This window comes from Ursus americanus, chromosome 31 (genome assembly GCF_024610735.1).
Source record: "Ursus americanus isolate L20-20 chromosome 31, mUrsAme1.1.p, whole genome shotgun sequence".
NCBI lineage: Eukaryota > Metazoa > Chordata > Mammalia > Carnivora > Ursidae > Ursus > Ursus americanus.
The window spans coordinates 17,393,161-17,414,628 of NC_142157.1; the positions used below are offsets into that span (position 1 = coordinate 17,393,161).

General features: G+C 38.4%; 1 protein-coding gene and 1 non-coding gene across 3 annotated transcripts in view; one reads left to right on the top strand and one right to left on the bottom strand.

Moving 5' to 3' along the window:
* The window catches only part of LOC148107391 (uncharacterized), a 108,663-nt gene that overhangs the window by 30,247 nt on the left and 56,948 nt on the right, over positions 1 to 21,468 (top strand). The gene's annotated exons all lie outside the window — the stretch shown is intronic.
* On the bottom strand, positions 3,926 to 3,999 carry LOC123786286 (small nucleolar RNA R38). The gene has a single exon (XR_006777933.1). It is a non-coding gene; the product is annotated as a small nucleolar RNA R38 (small nucleolar RNA).

Sequence of the window (21,468 nt, forward strand, 5' to 3'; positions counted from 1 at the left end):
CATAGGGTCCTGTGACATCAACGCCTGTAACTATGGAAACAACACATTTGGTCACCTGACTAATTGGATGACTATTTAATATATCATAACATTTATCCCTGTTTTCCAGCTTTATTATCTAACCATGGCAATGTTTATTTTTCAAAGTGTTTGTTTATGTGTGTGCTTAGCAGTGTTGGTATCTGGTCCATAAAACTTACTTTGGCCAACTAACACAGAAACATTTACTGGATTCATCATGAGTAACTAATAAATTAATGTAGGTGAAAGGAGTAGTTAATTAGCTCTAATCTTCACAGTAAGGATCATTAGCGTTTAATGAGAATTAATAATTTCATAAGACATGGAAACATATTGCCCCAAGCCAAATAGTTTATAACCAGAGTATTGCAAATTGCTATTTAAATTTAATGAATAACATTTTCACATATTGTTAGATGATCTATAATATTTTTATGTTATACCTTTAGGTGCAATAGAATGTATTCTAGGGTCATGCAATTTCTATGTAAAGTATCACAGTTAACCAGACTTGATATTCTGTCTTACTGTGAAATGCTGCTCTTTTCCTGGCTAAAATTGATTTCAGTTTACTGCTTTCTTTGAGATGCATCCTCTGATTTCCTACATCCGTTCATCTCTGCGTTCTCATGATGCTCAGTTTTTACACTTTCAGAGTACTTGCTGCCATTTGTAAACATGTATTTACTTGGATGTTTTTATGTGGTTCATGTTTCTCTCTCTATTCGATTGCAAGTGTCATGAAGGGCAAAAAAACAAAGATGAATGATTTAATGAGTGAAGAGTGTAAAAGGACACCAGAAACCCTCAAAATCTCATTTTTCTCTGTTAGCTATCAATATATCAAGGGTCATTTGGAGGCAGCAGATTGAATCAGTTCAAAAGTTTTAACAGCCAATATTGGAATACTCTTCACAGTCTGTGGCTGTGTTGTCTAATATTACCTCAGATTTTGGCCTTATCTACTTACATAATACTCACGTAGAGCCAAATACCTATCCAGTTATCATTTACCATCAGTTCTGGTATTGAATATACGGTTTTGACTGTTTTTCCTTCTCAGCTGCCATTCTTTTTTTTTTTTTTTTAAGATTTTATTTATTTATTTGACAGAGATAGAAACAGCCAGCGAGAGAGGGAACACAAGCAGGGGGAGTGGGAGAGGAAGAAGCAGGCTCATAGCAGAGGAGCCTGATATGGGGTTCGATCCCATAACGCCGGGATCACACCCTGAGCCGAAGGCAGACGCTTAACTGCTGTGCCACCCAGACGCCCCTCTCAGCTGCCATTCTTATGAACAGAATGCTAAAACTGAAAAACAGACCCTAATATTGTCTTAAGTGTGCAATTGGATTCAGGGAGTCTCTGCAGCGTTGAAAATTGTTATCTGTACTCTTTGAAAATAGTTGACAGTGCTTTGTGATTCACCCATGATGTCCTGTGTTTTGGCAGAGTTATTCCATGGATGTGCTTTATTTTTAAGAGTAACTTAACTTTAAAATATTATCCTTAGACTAAAATCCATATTAAGACAGAGAAAATTACCTCTCATCCTACTTTGAAAACATCACCATTTTAAATAGAGCATAGCTGCATTATGAAACGTTGACACTGATAGTCTCTATGGCATATAATCTCTGCATCTTAATTAGACAGAGCCTCATTTCTACTCACCTCCAGGCTTTCCTACTCCTTCCATCTTACAGTGTTGCCTGTCTTCCTGAAATACAGCTATGATCATGCATGCCTCCCCCACCCCTGAACCTTCAGAAGATCTCTCCTGACTTCAGAATCAAGTGCAGAATCCTCAGGCCTTGATCTTTGAGGCCATCATGACCTGACCTCAGCTAACATGTGGTCTTAAAATCCTCTACCCCCTTCAATAAATCTTGCCCTTGGCTCAAACCAAACACTTGCTTTCTGCCCCCCACAAGCTACATCTTCCCAGCTGTGTGCCTTTGCTCCTCTTGTTGGAGATAGCTCTCCTTTACCTCTACATTCCAAATCCTACTACACTTCAGGCGTCTTCATCAAGCTGTCCTAAGTGCCTGAGCTTCAGCCTCCCATTTGGAATAGCATTTTATGTCCCTCTCTTATGACATGACTTTCTACCCTATCTTATGCTTATTAATATTCATCACTTACATCTATATCTAATTTCCCTTACTGTGAAAAGTGATCACTGAGAGTTGGATTTCTGTTTCATTTTCTTATCTCCCAAAGTGCTTAAGATAGTTCTAATTTGGCAGGGCTTTGCAATTCTGAAGGGATTAACTATGAAATAAATACTATAATATAGTAATGAAATACTTTTGGTTTTAGTATGTATGTGTTTTATATTGTGGTGTACTTGGTACACATGTGCTAAAATCTTGATGTATTTATGCTATATTTCACAAAATTTGCTAAGTCAGGATTGACAAATAGTGGAAGTCAGAACATACTACCCCCCAAAATGCTACTTATTGACAATTTTGAGCTGAAGGCAATAGAGAAATGGCAGATGCAGGATGGTGTCTCTGCGCTTCTCCTTTCTACCCAAAAGTAAGGCATAAATTTCCCATGAGAAATGTACCCTCCCTACAACAGAAAAGAGGAGCCCATTCTTATCATCGAGGACAGAGAATCAATGCTAAGATGAATCTGTGCCAAAAACATTACTAAAATAACCCTTATTTTCCATTAATTTCCTCCCAATACTTCCAAGTCACTTTCCCCCAATTTACTGCCTCTAGCCCAAACCCTTTTTTTCCTTTCTCTTGCCACATTGCCTCAATTTCTCACTCTTTGTTAAAATGGTCTATAAACTTTCACACCTATCCACTTCTCTGAGTCTTTATTTCTTTTATATGAAGACTTCTGTGTACACATAGAAATATTAATATCAAATAAAACTTGCATGCTTTTCTCTGTCTTTGGTCAGTTTGTCAGGCTCGGCCATAGAACCTAAGAGGGTAGGGGAAAGTCTTTCCTTTCTGGCACAAACATTTTATAACCAAGACCTATCTTCTTTCCCAGAAGCCTTGAGAACCCTGGAGTGTATATGTATGTGTGTGTATGTGTGTGCATGCGCATGTGAGGGTGTGTCTGTATGTGTTGTTATCTGTGCAGGAGTCGTGATGATAGAGCCTGTAAGTATGGTGGGTGAGGGGATTTGCTGGTACCTATGCAATTATTATAATTTATGGAGGGACTGAGATCTGGTTCTCACCCTTCAGAACTACCTGTATCTTTCACAGCCTCAGTGATCTCTATTTAGATGACTTGGTATCATCTTAATTAAGTCCTAACATTACCTTCCAGTACCAGTTCTTCATTCCCCACTGTATGCTGAGATTGGGTGTCCTGTTAATAACTTAAATTCAACATCTTTATTATGAATTCATCATTCCCTGTGCTTTACCTCCTTGCCTACTTTTGTTGACTTGCCTAATCCCATTGGTGCCTTTGAAGAATGTTAGAAGAACCGCCTCACTTACTCTGTTGCTATCCATACGACACTCTGCTGCCAGATTAGCGACTCTCCAAACCCGGAATCATATCACCTTTGTTCGAAAACTGTCTTTGGTACTGATTCAAGCTTCCAGCCTGGATTCAAGGTCCCTGATGAGGTGAGAGGACCGCTATGACATGAGCAGTACACAACTGAGTCTACATGGCTAGAATGAAGCAGATCACAGGGCAATTACCAAGTAATTTCTAGAATATTTGTGACAACTTGATGAGGTACTCCAGGCCCAGCCATCACACTGGCAGTTTCTCTCTGTGGTTAAGCTGAACATGATCAAAAAGGAAGCAATCATGTTCTGAATTTTGCAATGCTTGATGATTTTGTTTAACCAGAAAGTATTTATTTATTTGTTTGTTTGTTTGTTTATTTATTATTATTTTTTAAATTTTTCCCCGAAGCCTCAGAATAAATACTTTCCCCTCAGCCAAGATTTTTCTGACAGAGATAACTAATCATCATAGGCTCCAGAAAGTATTTAATTTCCACACCATTGTCAACACACTATTAACAAGCTTAGTCTTAAGTTTACTTATAAAGAAAAAGCCTTAAGGGGCGCCTGAGTGGCACAGCGGTTAAGCATCTGCCTTCAGCTCAGGGCGTGATCCCGGCATTATGGGATCGAGCCCCACATCAGGCTCCTCTGATGTGAGCCTGCTTCTTCCTCTCCCACTCCCGCTGCTTGTGTTCCCTCTCTCGCTGGCTGTCTCTATCTCATAAATAAATTAAAAAAAAATCTTAAAAAAGAAAAAAGAGAAAGCCTTAAATGGGAATTTAAGACAAATTTTCTTCAAGAATAAACCTGTGGAGAGGGAAGAAGGCAGACAAAGGTGTTAAATAGCTGTTTCTAAGAATTGTTTCCTTGTGTGATTTAGCTTGGTTCTCTATACTGATCAAATTCACAAACAATTTTTTTTAAGGAAGTTAGGAGGGGAGCTCAATTAATCAAAAGAGAGGGGAGTCCTTTTATTTTATGCTTAACTTTTTAAAATTTTTAATTTAAATTTTTTTAGTATCTCTATACCCAACATGGGGCTTGAACTCACAACCCTGAGACCAAGAGTTGCATGCTTTTCCGACTGAGCCAGCCAGGCTCCCCCACCAATAATTATGGAGCTCCATGTGACTACCTGAGGAACCACAGCTTTAGTCAGATACTGGCCAATCATTAGGAGAAAATTTTAAACATGATCTGAAGGAGAAGAAAAGTTCCCGTAAGTCTCACACTTAGTTTTTACCTCCACTTCCACCCAACTCCCAGTAACATCAACAAAGAGCTAGGGTGAAAATATTGAAATGCTTTTGCTTTTTTTCTGGTGCATGTAAGCCTCACATATCACATGATATATTACTTCAAGATCCTATTCATTTGAGACTGATTTAATAAAAGAAGGGTCAGACTCATCTATTATAGATCTACCTTGTCAAAATGTGATCTAAGATTTAGCTTCTTTTTTTTAAATAAAGATTTTATTTTATTTATTTGACAGAGAGACAGCCAGTGAGAGAGGGAACACAAGCAGGGGAGTGGGAGAGGAAGAAGCAGGCTCATAGCGGAGGAGCCTGATGTGGGGCTACATCCCAGAATGCCAGGATCACGCCCTGAGCCGAAGGCAGACGCTTAACCGCTGTGCCACCCAGGCGCCCCTAGCTTCTTTTTTTAAAATAAAGATCTTATTTTATTTATTTGACAGAGAGACAGCCAGTAAGAGAGGGAACACAAGCAGGGGGAGTGGGAGAGGAAGAAGCAGGCTCCCAGAGGAGCAGGGAGCCCGATGCGGGGCTCGATCCCTGGACCCAGGGATCATGACCTGAGCCAAAGGCAGATGCTTAACAACTGAGCCACCCAGGTGCCCCTAAGATTTAGCTTCTTAATCAGCTCCCTTATTACTAAATTGTGTTAACGATTGATTCTTATGTCAATTATTCAGGATTTGCAACTTCTCAATTAACAATGAAATGAGAATCCCCCTAATTATTAGTTGTTCTTGGTTTATTGATTTTATTCCATCAATCGATTATATTTAGGAATGGCTATTCTATTTAAATTTGTTCTCTATGAAGAGAGAGAAAGAAAGAAATATGAGTATTTTATCTAAAAATTTTCGGCTTGAATCCTCTCTTAGCGTACAGTTAGACCCTAACTTGGTGCCTGCTTGAGCACAGGTTACAAAGTCACTTGCACCTTCTCCCTATTATAGAGGAGGAAGAGGTATTAGACCAGGAGCCTGCATCCCTTGTAACAACAGCTTTTCTCTTTTGCAGGAACCTAGAACTCTAGGAAATTTTTGTTCTAGTTCTAGCTCTGCTTCCAGCAAGTGCACTTGCTTATGTATTTATTATATTTTTAATACTGTAACAAATATCCTCAAACACACCATGCAAAACAAAAGTTAGGACCTTGACAAATAACCCAAATCTTAACCTTATGGCTTCCTCCCCATCTCATTCCCTTCCTTGCCTTCCCTGACCTCAAGGAACTCTTGTCCTGAATTCTGCATTCATACTTTCTTTTTTTCCCCTCTCATTTAATGTGGTTTTCTTGCATCTGTATGTTTTCTTGAAGAATTTTCTGTTTCAGTTGTTTTTAGCCCTAAAAAGGCATTAGTCTACCTCTAGACTCACCTTTTGTGCACCAGTGTGTCTTTATGGTTTAAACCCTTTGGAGGTGGGTTTTTCTGTCCTTGCAACATAAAGACTCATAACTGATTCAATGACAGGTTTAACTGGAAATGAAGGGCACGGTCTCCTTTCACATTTGCTTAAATGAGCCAAGAATGGTCACAGATGGCCTGCAGCAACATTCTTTTGCATTCCTGCTTACATGGAAGTGATGGGCTCTTAGAGCTGGAAGGGAATTCTCTTGCCATTCTGTAGACAGAGTCTTAGCTAGATGGCCTCAATGCTAACATTGCTTTAATTTAAGGACTTTCCTCACTATTTCTAAATTTAAGGGTTGAATTGAAAGATGACAAAAGAGAAGGGGGCAAGCTAACTTACTGCAACTGGAACACACCTCATTTTTCTCTTCTACATTCAAGGAAGAGGGGGAACAGGGTGAGATTCTTTTTTCTCATTAAGGAAAATTTTTGTTGTGAAGATATGCCTTAGCTATTGGTATCAAGGAGGACAACTGTATTCTATGATGGATTCGCGGACATCAGAGTACAGGGCTAGAGAAGTTGGCAGGCTAACTCGAGGTGGCAGTTTTTATATTCTTGCCGACGGTGAACTCATTGATTAATTAATTTATTCCACAAACACTTATTAGATATCTACCACGTGACAGTGTTTTAAAAGGTACCTGGGATTTGTTTGAATCAGGTGTGGTAAGACATGCAGACAGGAAAATGATTGTCATAAAGGAAGAAGTTTATACTCACAGATTCCCAGAATCAGGAGACACAGCACAACATGCTATGGAGAGTGATGTGGGGAAGTATCGGGGTCAGTCAAGAGGCAGAGGCAACAAAGGGAAAATGTGGGCAAGAGTTTTTATTGTGGTTTCTGCAGGAGGACTTGATGAGGTAGGGTAAGTAGGCTTAGGATTTGCTAGTTAGAATAATTTTAGCAGGCTCTGGGGTGGAAGGGCTGTCTTTAGTTGTCTGTTACCTGGCGTGGGGTTGATCAGGGTCAGAAATAGTGGTCTGGAGTGTGAGAGCCCTGTGAGAGTCTAATAAAGAATGTGGTTGAGAGTATGAGTTTTGACTGATGATCTCCCTGTGAAAGGCACGCTCACAGGTGGGGCCTTTACCACCTCCTGGAATGGGCTAAGCCTAAGAGAGACAGTCCCTCCAAGATCACGGAGGCCCCATATGTCAAAACATCAGAATAAGAAGACACGCTTTATATAGACAGGTCCCATGTGAGACAGTGAAATTGAATAAGATAAGGGCCCTACCTTCAAGGAGCTCGCAATTTGGAAGGGAAACAATTACAGACATATGTTGATAGAACAATGCAGCAAGTACAATGGTAGAGATGTGCATTGGGTACCAATACCAAAGGCAGACACTTAGCTCAGATGGTGGGTGCTGGAGAAACCAGAAAGGAATTTCTGGAAGAAATGATACTGGAACTGAAGTAGGCATTATCTAGACAAGAAAGCCCGTGAAGAGAAACTCCTGCCTAGAGGAGAGCACGAATAAAGAATAGAGGCAAGCAGCAGGGTTTATATGAAGAACTACAAAAACATAGTGTGGAAATTTAAGATCTAAGGCAGGGAGAAGAAGGATTTGAGGTTGGATTTGTAGGCAGAGATGAAGACCAAGAGGGCTTTATCTTTCTTGAGGTTTTTGATTCTTGTTCTGTAGACCCTCAGAGTCACACTGAATTGTGTTCCAAGACATACTTATGTACTGCGAGGTGGTAATAGTGCTTATTATTTTTTTAAGGATTTTGTTTATTTACTTATTTATTTGTGTAGAGAGAGAGTATGAGTGTGGGAAGGGGCAGAGGGAGACAGAATCTCAAGCAGACTCTGTGCTGAGAGAGGAACCTGGCATGGGGCTTGATCTCATAACCCTGAGATCATGACCTCAGCCGAAATCAAGAGTTGAATGCTCAACTGACTGAGCTACCCAGTAGCCCCAAAGGTGCTTCTTTTTAAAGGAAGACTTATTCAAGACTACTGCAACACGAAAGAGAAATTGAGCTCAACTCCCAGGGAAGAGTGGGTTTTTTTCAGCTTTATTGAGATATAATTTTTTAAAAAGATTTTATTTATTTATTTGACAGAGAGACAGCCAGCGAGAGAGGGAACACAGCAGGGGGAGTGGGAAAGGAAGAAGCAGGCTCCCAGCGGAGGAGCCCGATGTGGGACTAGATCCCGAACGCGGGGATCATGCCCTGAGCCGAAGGCAGACACTTAACGACTGAGCTACCCAGGCGCCCCTATTGAGATATAATTGACAAAATTGTAAGATATTTAAAGTGTACAACATATGATTTGACATACATATACATTGTGAAAGGATTTCCCCCATCAAGTTAATGAACACATCCATCACTTCACATAGTTTCCCTTTGGGGGGAGGTGGTAAGAACATTTAAGTTCTACTCTCATAGCAAATTTCAACTATACAATACAGTGTTGTCAGCTGTAGTCACCATGTTATACATGAGACTCTCAGAGCTTATTCACCTTATAACTGAAGGTTTGTACCCTTTTACCAGCCTTTCTCTATTTTCCCCCTCTATTTCTCCCTCACCCCCTGGTGACCACTTTTTTACTCTCTGCCTCTATGAATTTGACTTTTTTTTTTCTTTCAGGTATTAGTGTTTTAACTCACACCCTCCTCCCACTTCAAAAAAAAAGTGGCTGGTCAAATATATTTGAAAATATCTATATATTACATTCCTATCAGAAATCCATGATGCACATTCGTATGTTAAAAGTTCTAAAAAATCAAACAGAGCAAAACAAAATTTTGCTTTGTTTAATTCAGTGACTCTTAGATTTATTTGGCCACAAAACCTCTTTTCCCCCTTAGAACACAATACACATCTTGAGAAATACTACTGGTCAGTGGCGACCCACTGAACAACCTGACACTAGAGAAGGACATTGTTAACTTTGAATCTTATAGACTGCTTTATAGTTGATTCCAGCTCTTGGAAATAGCAGACGTGATAGGGATAAAGAAGCAGAGAGAAATTAAAGAATTATTTAAGAGATAAAGCAGTGCTTTACTGATTAAGTAGAGGTATTGAATCCAGATTATAGGAAGGGTTATAACATTTTGGGTTTTATGTAAGTTTCTCACCATCAGGTGGAAACATTCGTCAGGCAGTTAGGGTAGAGCTTTTGTGTAAGAGATGTATGTTTGAAACTATAAAACTTTATTTGATTTCACCAGGAAAGTTTATTGAGAAAAAACAATATTGGACAGAGCATAGACCCCAGGGAACCTCAACTCTTAAGCAAGAGAAGAAAGAAGTGTCAAGAACATAACAGGCAGGGGCGCCTGGGTGGCACAGTGGTTAAGCGTCTGCCTTCGGCTCAGGGCGTGATCCCGGCGTTCTGGGATCGAGCCCCACATCAGGCTCTTCCGCTATGAGCCTGCTTCTTCCTCTCCCACTCCCCCTGCTTGTGTTCCCTCTCTCACTGGCTGTCTCTATCTCTGTCGAATAAAAAATAAAAAATCTTTAAAAAAAAAAAAGAACATAACAGGCAAAAAGTTGTCAAAAATGTAGGAGGGGTCTCAAAGGCAATAGTATCATGGAATATACGAGTGGGAAGTTGAAGTAAGAAGGAATGATCAGCAGATTCCCGTGTAATAGAGGGTTTTAGCAGACTTGTAATAGCTCATAGAGCCAATGTTAACTGTCTTGGAAGCCAACTGATGCCAAGTTAGTAGCTGAAACGAGCCATGGTGAATGTATTTGTACCACTGAAAGTTTAATACACTATAGCTGGTCAGCCTGCTACCTGACTTCTGCTCTGAGAAGGTAGTTCAACATTTACTGTCAACCACTGGATAAAGACCAAAAAATGCTCTTCAGATTTGTCAGATAATCAGTAATTCCAGAGGAAGGCCTTCAGGGTGGTGGAGCAGAAGCCAGATTACAGTGAGTTAGGAAGTGGGGAGTATGAAAATGCAGAGGCTTTAATGAGAAAGGAATATATAAAGTATAGCTCGGGGATAATGTGAAGTCAGGAAAAGAAAAAAGCATATTTGCAGCTCTAAAGGATGTTTGTAATAGAAAGAGAACACAAGGCTAGGGTGTAAGGTGAAGGTCTCAGAGGAGGAAGGAGAGGATGGGCTTCAGGACAGATGCAGCGAAACTTGAATAGGAGAGAGATGGCTGATCATCTAAGACTGGAGGAAAGATGGACCCTTTGAGAAGAACCAACATTTGCCATTCAACCTGCATTTAAACATGTGGGATTCCACATTTCTTTTCAAGTAACCTTGGCTGCTTCTGACTTTGGAAGCTAACAGTTGTTACCACTTGTATTTCTTTTGGGGAAAAGCCTGGATCTTTCCGTTAGTACAGAATACAACAGTATTTGAAAAAAATTTTTTTTAATAAAGTAAGGATGACGCACAATATTACGTAAGTTTCAGGTGCACAACATAGTGATAGGACAAGTTTATACATTATACTATGCTCACCACAGTGTAGCTGCCATCTGTTACCATACAACACAATTACAGCACTGCTCACTATATCCCCTGTGCTCTACCTTTCTTCCCTGAGACTTAGTCATTCCACAACTGGAAGCCTGGACCTCCCACTCCTGTTTTGTCCCTCACCTGTTTTACTCTTACCCCCACCCTCTGCCTTCTGACATCCATCAGTTTGTTCTCTGTACTTATGGATCTGTTTCTGCTTTTTTGGTTTGTTTGTTCAGTTGTTGTGTTTTTTAGATTCTACCTTTGAATGAATCATATGGTATTTTTCTTTTTTTGCCTGACTTATTTCACTTAGCATAATACCCTCATATATATATATATATATGAATGAGATGGAATATTATTCAGCCATAAAAAAGAATGAAATCTTGCCAGTTTGTGACAATATAAATGGACCTAGAGGGTGTGTATGTGTGAGCATATACACACACACACACACACACACACACACACACACACACACATATATATATACATATACCACATCTTCTATATCCATTTGTCCATTGATGGACACTTAAGGGGCTTTCATATCTTGGCTATTGTAAATGATGCTCCAATTACACAGGGATGCAGCTATCTTTTTGAGTTAGTGTTTTTGTTTTCTTTAGGTAAATGCCCAGTAGTGGAATTACTGGATTGTATGGCATTTCTGTCTTTAACTTTTTGAGGAACCTCCATACTGTTTTCCATAGTGGCTACACCAATTTATATTCCCACCAGCAGTGCATGAGAGCTTCTTTCTCTCCACATCTTTGCCAACATTTGTTATTTCTTGTCTTTTTATTAGCCATTCTGACAGGTGAGAGGTGATATCTTACTGTAGTTTTGATTTGCATTTTCCTGATGAGGAGTGATGTTGAGCATCTTTTCATGTGTCTGTTGGCCATCTGGATGTCTTTGGAAAAATGTCTACTCATGTCCTCTGCCTATTTTTAATCAGATTAATTTTTGGTGTTGAGTTGAAAAAGTTCTTTATGTAGTTTGGATATCAACCCCTTGTCAGATGGATATATCATTTGCAACTATCTTCTTCCATTCAGTAGTTTGTCTTTTTGTTTTGTTGATGGTTTCCTTCACTGTGCAAAAGCTTTTTATTTTGGTGGAGTCCTAATAGTTTATTTTTTAGTTTTTGTTTCTAAATACAACACTATTTTTAAAAAATACTTATATATAGAAATTAAGGGGGAAATAACAAATGTGTGAAAAGGAATGTAAGTATTGAATTGTTTAAGTCTAAATTCAAACTAATAAAATTTTAATCATGGGTATTTTAGCTGTCCTAGCTTCTGGATTTGGATGTGTAATGAATAAATCCTGTATTTAGTTTCTTGCACCAATTTATCCTGCTTCTCCTGCCATTTTCAGGCCTAGATTCAGGCTGCTATAATTGCTTATATTAGTCAATTTCTGACCTAACAAGGTCCTCTCACTAAGGAATATAAAGTCGGGATCTTGGATGTCATCTTGCTCCTTACTGCCATTTCTAACCCTGGTAAGGAAAACAAATCATTAAGACTGGAAGGAAAGGTTTGTGAATGCATTTTCTGAGCCAGGATTGTGTCTTAGTCATCTTTATATCCTCATTCATCCATTTATTCATTCAATAAATATTTATTAAGAGCACACAATTTTCTGGGCAAAATGCCATAGGCTGAGGATGATGGGATAAACACAGAGAGCTTTTAGTATAATGGGAGAGACATATATTAAGTAGCCACACAAATAAACATGTATAATTACATAAAGTGGTAAGTGCTTTGAAGGAAAAACGAAGAGTTAAATGAAATATTAAAAAAAGAGAGATCTGACTGAATTTCTGGAGTCTTGAGAGGGCTTCTCTGGGAGAATTTTGAAACCTAAAGTCTGAGTAGGCGTTCTCTAGACAAAGTGTGAGACAAAGAGCATTCTAGGCAGAAGGAACAGCCACTGAGAAGGACTTGCAGTAGGAAAACATTAACTGTTTTTGGGAAATAAAAAAAAAAATACCATGAGTAAAATCTAGTAGTATGAGAAAAGAAGAGATTGAAGAGGAAGAATCTGTTAAACCTTTTGGATATTGTTCTAGGTACAATTATAAACTAGGGAAAGGTTTAAGGCAAAACAAGGACATAACCTGAATGTGTTTTTAAAAGATCACTCTGGCTATTAAGAGTAGAATGGAGGGGAACAGAATAGAACTGGGGAATCTATTTTGCAGACCAGATGAGTTGATCAAGTGAAAGCATGGTGGCTTGAATAGGGAGTTGGCCTTGGAGATTGAGAGAAGTGCAATATTTGGATTAGATTTGCAGAGAAACTGTATCAGTACATCTTACCTGTTCATTTTACCATATGTCCTCAATCAAACAGTAGGATAAGAAAAATAAATTATGGGCACAAAAATTGGAAAGTAAGGAATCTGAAAAAATTATGACATACATAGAGAGCCCCAAAAGCCTACAGAAAAATTAGAAATAATGTGAGATTTAGGAAGGTGTTTAAGCAAAATATTTAATTTAAAAATGAATAGAGGAGGTGAGTATAGGAGAGAAGTGATTTCTAGAAAGTGGAGGAGTATCAGTTAAAAAGATAAAAAGAAAAGACAAAAAGGGAGAAAAAGAGAAAAAAAGGGAGAACAGGAAGGAAAGAAGCAAAGCCAAAAACTGTTATACTTCTGAGTAATTGAACAAGAAGGATAGAAAGTTGTGGCTGGAAGGGGGTAGCATTTTGAATTAGTGTTATTGATGTGATGCAGTTCCTGATCCAGGTGTGACTTGGTGGTGGGTGTTGATGTGGAAAAGAAGTCACAGAAGAGGAGGCGTTCAAGGAAGTGAATGACTAGTTGATGGGTCACCCAAGCTTGTGTCGAAGTGACTCAGGATGGTGGCAGGAGTGGGGATGGAGGGAGCCTGAGCCAAGCACTTAGTCTTTCATGATGGGAAGAAGTAGATGATGCTGTGGGGGGTGAAGTGGGGGAGGGGAGGTATAAACAGATGGTTGATACTCAGAGGAGCAGAAGTTTAACAAAAAGGAGAGGAAATTGCGTACTGGGTGCTGGGAGTGGCAATAACTGGGACAGTGGATGGTTAGCTGGATCCTCCATTGGAGAGGACTGCAGAAGACATGGTATTGCCAGGAGACAGCTGTGGCTCAATTATGGCAAGAAATCAAAGTGATCATTCAGACAAGATGATAAAAGTAGAGGCGAGTTTCTAATTTTAGATCGGAATTTTGAGGAGCACCTGGTCAAGCATCGGTGCTCAGTAGATCCTCGATGCGTATTGATTGGTTGAATTAATACCTCAACCATCTATTGATGAATGTGGTAGAAAAATCTGTATCATATTGAGCCTATGACTCAACCTGATTTGCATGCTACCACAAAACAGGCTGCTTTATCCAGAGTGCTTCAGCTTTGCTTTCTTTGTCTTAAAACTCCATTCGAGCATCATGAAGATCTCCAACTCTCAGTCAGAGAAACCCTTCTTGGCATTCTTTTTCCTGTATACAGGGGGATTGTAGTCAAAGAGGATAAATTTGCTCCTCATTTTCTTGTAATTGTTATTCTAATCACAAGATTCAGTCTGTTTTTCCTCTTTCTGCCAAACGGAGAGTGTCAAGTGCATTTAATGGGCGTGTCCATACTCATAGTCTTCCAGACTTACCTAGTTCTTTTAATTTCTTTTACTGACACTCTTAAATGCTCTTTTGAAACACATTTTTAAAGTTGTATCCTAGTCTTCAGACTTCAGTAATACACTTTGTTTCTCTATGTGTCATAGTACAGAGCATTTCAAATGCCCTCAATAGCTATTACTACTTACAAATCCATCAATGCAGTGTATTTTCCTGAGGGGAAGAACGACCATCTGAGGTTAATGAATCTTGGCTTTACCTTGGGGTACCATCTCATCAAACCAGTAATTAAATTTTATTTATTTATTTCTAAAAGATTTTATTTATTTGAGAGAGAGAGAGAGAGAGGGAGAAAAAGGGAGAGGGCACATGTGTGCGGGGCGGGGGGTGGGTGTTGAGGATCAGAGGGAGAGGGACAAGCAGACTCTGAGCTGAGTCAGAAGCCTGACGCCGGACTTGATCTCCCAACCCTGAGATCAAGACCTGAGCCGATATCAAGAGTTGGAAGCTTAACCGACTGAGCCACGCAGGCACCCCAATCTACTTGCCTATCTTGATGACAGTGACACACTGTCTCAATGACTGTGCCTTAAAATGAGTCTTGAAGTCAAGTCATATACATTCTCCAACTTTGTCATTCTTTTTCAGTGTCATTTTGGCTATTCTAGATTTCTGGCATTTCCAGGAATCAACTTGTCAACTTCTACAACAACCAAGAAAAAGCCTATTGGGATTTTGAGTGTTGAATGCATTGATTGAGTGGAGAATTGATAGCTTAATATTGACTTATCCAGGTTAAGAATACAGTATATCTCTTCAGTTATTTACTTTTAAAATTACTTTTAAATTTTTAAAATTTTAAATTAGTTTTAAAAATTTCTCTCAGCAATGTTTTGTAGTTTTCAGGCAACAGGTTTACAAATTTTTTTTTAAATCAGATTTTTGATGCTACTCTCATTTTTTAAATTTCAAATCTTCTTTTCTCATCTGGATGATCAATTTGTTTTCCCCTTTTGAATTTTTTTTAAAGAGTTTTTTATTTATTTGACAGAGATAGAGACAGCCAGCGAGAGAGGGAACACAAGCAGGGGGAGTGGGAGAGGAAGAAGCAGGCTTCCAGTGGAGAAACCTGATGTGGAGCTCGATCCCAGAACGCTGGGATCACGCCCTGAGCCGAAGGCAGACGCTTACGACTGAGCCACCCAGGCGCCCCGTGTTTTCCCCTTTTGGCACTGGTTGGAAACTAGAATTCCAGTACAAGGTTGAATAGAAGCGGTATTAGTGGTATCATTGTTTTCTTCCTGATCTTAAGAAGAAAAGACTTAGTTCTCTACCATTAAGTATGATGTTAACTCTAGTTTTTATAACCAATCTTTATCAGCATGTAGAAGTTTCTTTTTATCCTGCTGAGAGTTTTTATCAAGTATCATTGTCAGATTTTATTGAATGCTTTTTCTGGGTCATTTAAGATAATCATATAGGTTTTCTTTTTTAATCTATTAAGTTGATGAATTACATTATTTGATTTTTAAATTTTAAATTGAGCCCACCATTCTGGAATAAACCCACTTGGTCATGTTGTGTTTTCTTCTTAATATATTACTAGATTTGATTTGCTAATTTTTTTTGAGAATTTTGCATCTATGTTCATGAGAGAGACTGGTCTGTAATTTTATTTTATTTTTTGTAATGTCTTTGTTTTTGGTTAGAGTAATTCTGGCCTCATAGAATGAGTTGGGAAGTATTCCTTTCTATTCAGTTTTTTAAGAAGAGCTTTTCTAGAATGGTATGTTTTGTCCTTAAGTATTTGGTAGAATTTACCAATGAAGCCATCTGGGCCTGTAGTTTTGTTTGTGGGGTTTTTAACTATGAAAAATAGATATAGGACTGTTCGTGTTAGCTGCTTCTTTAGTGAGTTTTGGTTATTTGTGCCTTCCAATAAATGTGTCTATTTTATCTACATTCTTGAATTTACTGGTATAAAGTTGTTTATAATATTCTCTAATTATCCTTTTAGTGTCTGTAGAATTCAGAGAGATGTCACTTTCTCATTCCTGATATTGGAAATTTGTGTTTTCTCCGTTTCCGCCCAATTGGTATGGTTAGGATTTTATCAATTTTATGGATCTTCTCAAAGGTCTTTAAAAACATTGAACTCTGGATGCATTTTTCTCTAATTTTCTGTTTTTAATTTATTGTTTCTTCTCTGAATTTTGTTGTTTCCTTTCTTGTGCTTACTTTGAGTTTCATGACTGTTCTTTTTCTTTTTCTTAGGGTAGAAGCTAGGTCATTTTGAGAACTTCTTCATTTCTAAAATAGGTTTTTTAATGCAATAAATTTCCTTCTAAATGCTGTATTAGCTGTATGTTGTGTTTTAATTTTCATCCAATTCAAAATACTTTTCTACCTTCCTCTTTGATTTTTTTGATCCATGGATTATTTAGAAGTATGTTAATTTCAAAATATTTTGAGATTTAAAAAATACAGTTCTATATTGTTATTTTTAACAGCTTTATTGATATAACTTATGCCATAAATTTCACTCATTTAACATGTAAAATTAAGTGCTTTGGGCATATTCACAGCATTGTGCAATCATTCCCACAATCTAATTTTAGAGCATTTTTTTATCATTCCGAAAAGAGGCCTTATACCCATTAGCGGTCACTCCCCGACCTTCTTCAGCCCTCTTGCCTACCTCCCTAGCCTAGGACAATTACAAATCTACTTTCTTTCTCTGTGGATTTGCTTATTCTGGACATTTCATATAAATGGAATGATACAATACCTAGTCTTTTGTGACTGGCATCTTCATGTAGAATAATGTTTTTGAAATTCATCCATGGTGTACAATGTGTTGGTATTTCATTCCTTTTAATTGACAAATATTATTACACTTTATGGTTATATTGTTTTTGGTATTTAGTTTTCATAGACTGTGGTCAGAAGCCATATTTTGCATGAATTATAAACTTCCAGGTTTGTCAAGACTTCTTTTATGACTCCACACAGGTACCATCTTGGTATATGTTCCATGTGCCCTTGACAAGAATTTGTATTCTTTGCTTGTTAGATGCTTTATGTCAGTTCAGTCAGTTTGCCTGATTGTATCATTCAAGTCCTCAATATCCTTTCCCATTTTGTCTATTTGTTCTATCCATTATAGAGAGAGGGTTGTTGAAAACTCCCTTTTTAAAAATTTTTTAAAAGATTTTTTTATTTTTGCACACACATGTACATGAGAGATGGAGAGATTGAGAGAGAGGGTACACAAGCAGGGGGGGAGGGACAGAGGGAGAAGCAGACTCCCCGCCGAGCAGGGACTCAATCCCAGGACCCTGTGATGATGACCCAAGTGGAAGGCAGACGCGTAACCGACTGAGCCACCCAGGTGCCCTGAAAACTCCCATTTAAAATGTGGCTTTGCCTTCTATCAGTTTTTGCTTCGTGTATTTTGTATTTTTCTATTAGGGGTGCAAACACTTAGGATTTTTATGCCCTATTATTGCATTGATTCCTTTATTATGATATAACCCTCTTTTTTTCTGGAAATATTCTCTGCTCTAAAATTTCCTCTCTCTAATCTTAATGTAGACAGTTTTAATTAGCGTTAGCTGTTATATCTTTCCCATCCTTTTACTTTTAACCTAGCTGTGTCACTGTGTTTAAAGTGGGTTTTTTTGGTTTTTGTTTTAGGTTGTACATAGTTGGGTCCTGTTCTTTAAATTTCACTTAACAATCTTTGCCTTTTAATTTGGGTGGTTAGAGCATTATATTTATTGATATAATTTGGTTCATTTTGATATTTTTTTTGTTCCATCTGTTTATTGCTCCCCTTTTTCTCTTGTTCTATTTAAAATTATTTGAGTATTTGATAGAGCTGGTTCTATTTCTTCTTAAATGGATAAAATTCTATTTTATCTCCTTTGTTGGCCTGCTAGCTATAATTTGTTGTATTTTTTAGACATTGCTTTGCATTTCATAGTATACATCTTTAACTTATAAGAGTCCACTGTTAAATGATACTCTGCCACTTCATGCTTAGTATAAAGAACCTTATAGCATTATGTTTCCATTTTTCCTTTGTGCTGTTGTTGTTCTACATTTCCCTTAAGTGTAACACATCACCTCCAGGGATATAGTGTTGATTTTATCTTTGGAGAGTGCATTATCTTTGGAAGATATTTAAATAATAAGAAAAAGTGTTTTATTTATGAACATAGTTATCATTTATGGTGCTCTTTCTTCCTTAGTGAAGTTTTTTTTTATCTAATATCGTTTTCTCCTTGCCTGAAACACTCCTGTTAGTATTTCTTGTAATAAAGGCCAGTTAGTGATTTCTTTTTTTGTGTGTGTGTGTCTTTAAAATCTTCACTTTGCTTTTATCTTTATTATTATTATTATTATTTAAATATTTGTTTGAGAGAGAGAGAGAATGTGCATGCAGGAGGAGGAGCAGGGGGAGAGGGAGGGAGAGAAGCAGACTCCCTGCTGAGCACAGAGCCTGACTCTGGGCTTGATCTCACAACCCTGAAATCATGACCTGAGCCCAAATCAAGAGTTGGATGCTTAACCAACTCAGCCACCCAGGTGCTCCACTTTGCCTTTATCTTTAAAAGATATATATCTTTGCTATGTATAAAATTCTTATCTGAGGGGCGCCTGGATGGCTCAGTCAGTTAAGCGTCTGCCTTTGGCTCAAGTCATGATCCTGGGGTCCTGGGATTGAACCCCAAGTTGGGGGCCCTCAGGGAGCCTGCTTCTCCCTCTCTTCTGCCCCTCCCCCTGATTGTGCACTCTCTCTCTCTCAAATAAATAAATAAAATCTTTAAAAAATTCTACTTTGACAATTTGGAGAAGTTCTTTAAATACATTGCTCTAGTGCTTTCTGATTTGCATTGTTTCCTATGAGAAATCTGTTGTTAAACCTTATATGTCTTCTTTTTAAATTAATTTTAATTTGATTTTATTTTAATTAACTAATTAATTTTTTATTATGTTCAGTTAGCCACTGTATAGTACATCATTAGTTTTTGATGTAGTGTTCAATAATGCATTAGCTACATATAATACCCAGTGCTACAATATATCTTCTTTGGCTGCCTTTATAATTGTTCTTTATCAATGATCTTGGGAAATTTGTTTATGATATGCCTTGGTGTAATTCTCCTCATTTTTCTTGTGTTTAGGATTCATTTAGTTTCTTTGCTTTGGTTTATTTTACCAAATTTGGAAAATTTGGGGCTATTTTTCTTAACTATCCCCCACCTCCCCTTACAGACTCCAGTTACATATATATTAGGCCACTTGAGGTTTTATCATATCTCACTGATGTTCTGTTCAGTTTGGGGGTGGGTCTTTTCTCTTTCTGTTTCTTTTTGGATAATATCAATTGCTAAATCTTCAACTTTACTGATTTTCTTCTACAATGTATAATCTGCCATTTATACCATCCGAATTTTTCATCTCCAACATTTAGTTTTCATTTCTAGAAGTGTGATTTTGGTCTTTTATTTTATTTTTTATTTATTTTATTTTTTATTTATTTAATTTTTTTTTTAAGATTTTATTTATTTATTCGACAGAGAGAGAGACAGCCAGCGAGAGAGGGAACACAAGCAGGAGGAGTGGGAGAGGAAGAAGCAGGCTCACAGCAGAAGAGCCCGATGTGGGGCTCGATCCCATAACACCGGGATCACGCCCTGAGCCGAAGGCAGACGCTTAACCACTGTGCCACCCAGGCGCCCCTGATTTTGGTCTTTTAAAATGTCTTCCATATTCAATCATCCTATAACTTCTGAACATACAAAGTACAGTTGCTGTAGTGGTTTCTTGTCTGCTGATTCTATCCTTTGGTCATATATGGGTCTTTCTCAATTGAATGATTTTTCTCTTCATTATGGGTCGCATTTTCCTATTGCTTTGCATTCCTAGCTATTCTTTTTTGCTGAATGCCAACCATTGTGATTTTTATCTTCTTGTATGCTGGGTATTTTTGTATCCCTATAAATATTCTTGATCTTTGTTCTAGGACAAGGTTAAGTCACTTGGAAACAAGTTTGATCCCTTTGGGTCTTATAAGGTTTTCTAGCAGGATCAGAGCAGTGTTTACTGAAGTGCTAATTTTGGCCCATTACTGAGGCAAAACCCTTTCAAGTACTGTACACAATATCCATGAATCAGGAGGTTTTCCACTCTGGATTGTGGGAACTGGAACTATAGCTGGTCCTGTTTGACTTAAGAGTTTTCCCTATAATACTTTTGAGTGTTCTTCTCATGGCCTTCAGTAGTTCCCTCCATGCATGGACAGATCAGTACTCAGCTGAAGACTCAAGGGGTCCCTCTGATCTCTAGAGTTTCTTTCTGCATCTTTCCCCTCTCTGTTAGTCTGCCTGAGAATTTAGCTGCCTTAGACTCCCTGAATGCCTTGCTTTGTCTCCTCAACATAGAGATCTTTGGGCTTCATTTGAGTTCTTCCTCTCTGCCCTGAGGCCCAGAAATTCTCTCCAGGCAGTAATGGAATCATCACAAGACTCACTTCATGCCTCAGGAATCACCATCCTTTTTTTCCCCACCTGATATCCAATGTCTTGAAAACTGTTGTTTCATGTATATTGCCTGGTTTGCGGCTTGTTTCAGTCAGGAGGTGTGGTACATAAGAAATATACTTGGTCTTTGTCCCTGGTTCTTGGCACAGAACTCCTAAAATCTTTGGAATTTCCTCAGAGATAGGATTGTTATTCATAATGGGCTCCTTTCATCACGTATGAGTCTATGCTAATGAGGTGACACGAGCTGGGGCCCCTAGAGAGCCTCAGAGACAGCTGATCACTAGAAAGATCAAGTAATTAGAGGGTAAGAACTTTCAGCCCCACCCACATCGACCTCCAGAGAGAGAAGGAGGCTGGAGATGGAGCTCTATTAAAACTCATACAAGAAATTCAGGTGGTTTCCAGATTGGTGCACATGTTGACTGGCTGAAGGGTGGTGTGCCCCTCCACCCCCCACCACACACACACACATACACCTTATTCTATGCATCCCTTCCATTTAGCTGCTCCTGAGTTGTAGCCTTCATAATAAAGCATAAGTAAGCACAAGTAAAATATTTTCCTGAGTTCTATGAGCCATTCTAGCAAATTACCAAGCCTGAGCAGGGTAGGGGGGGAGGGTCATGGGAGC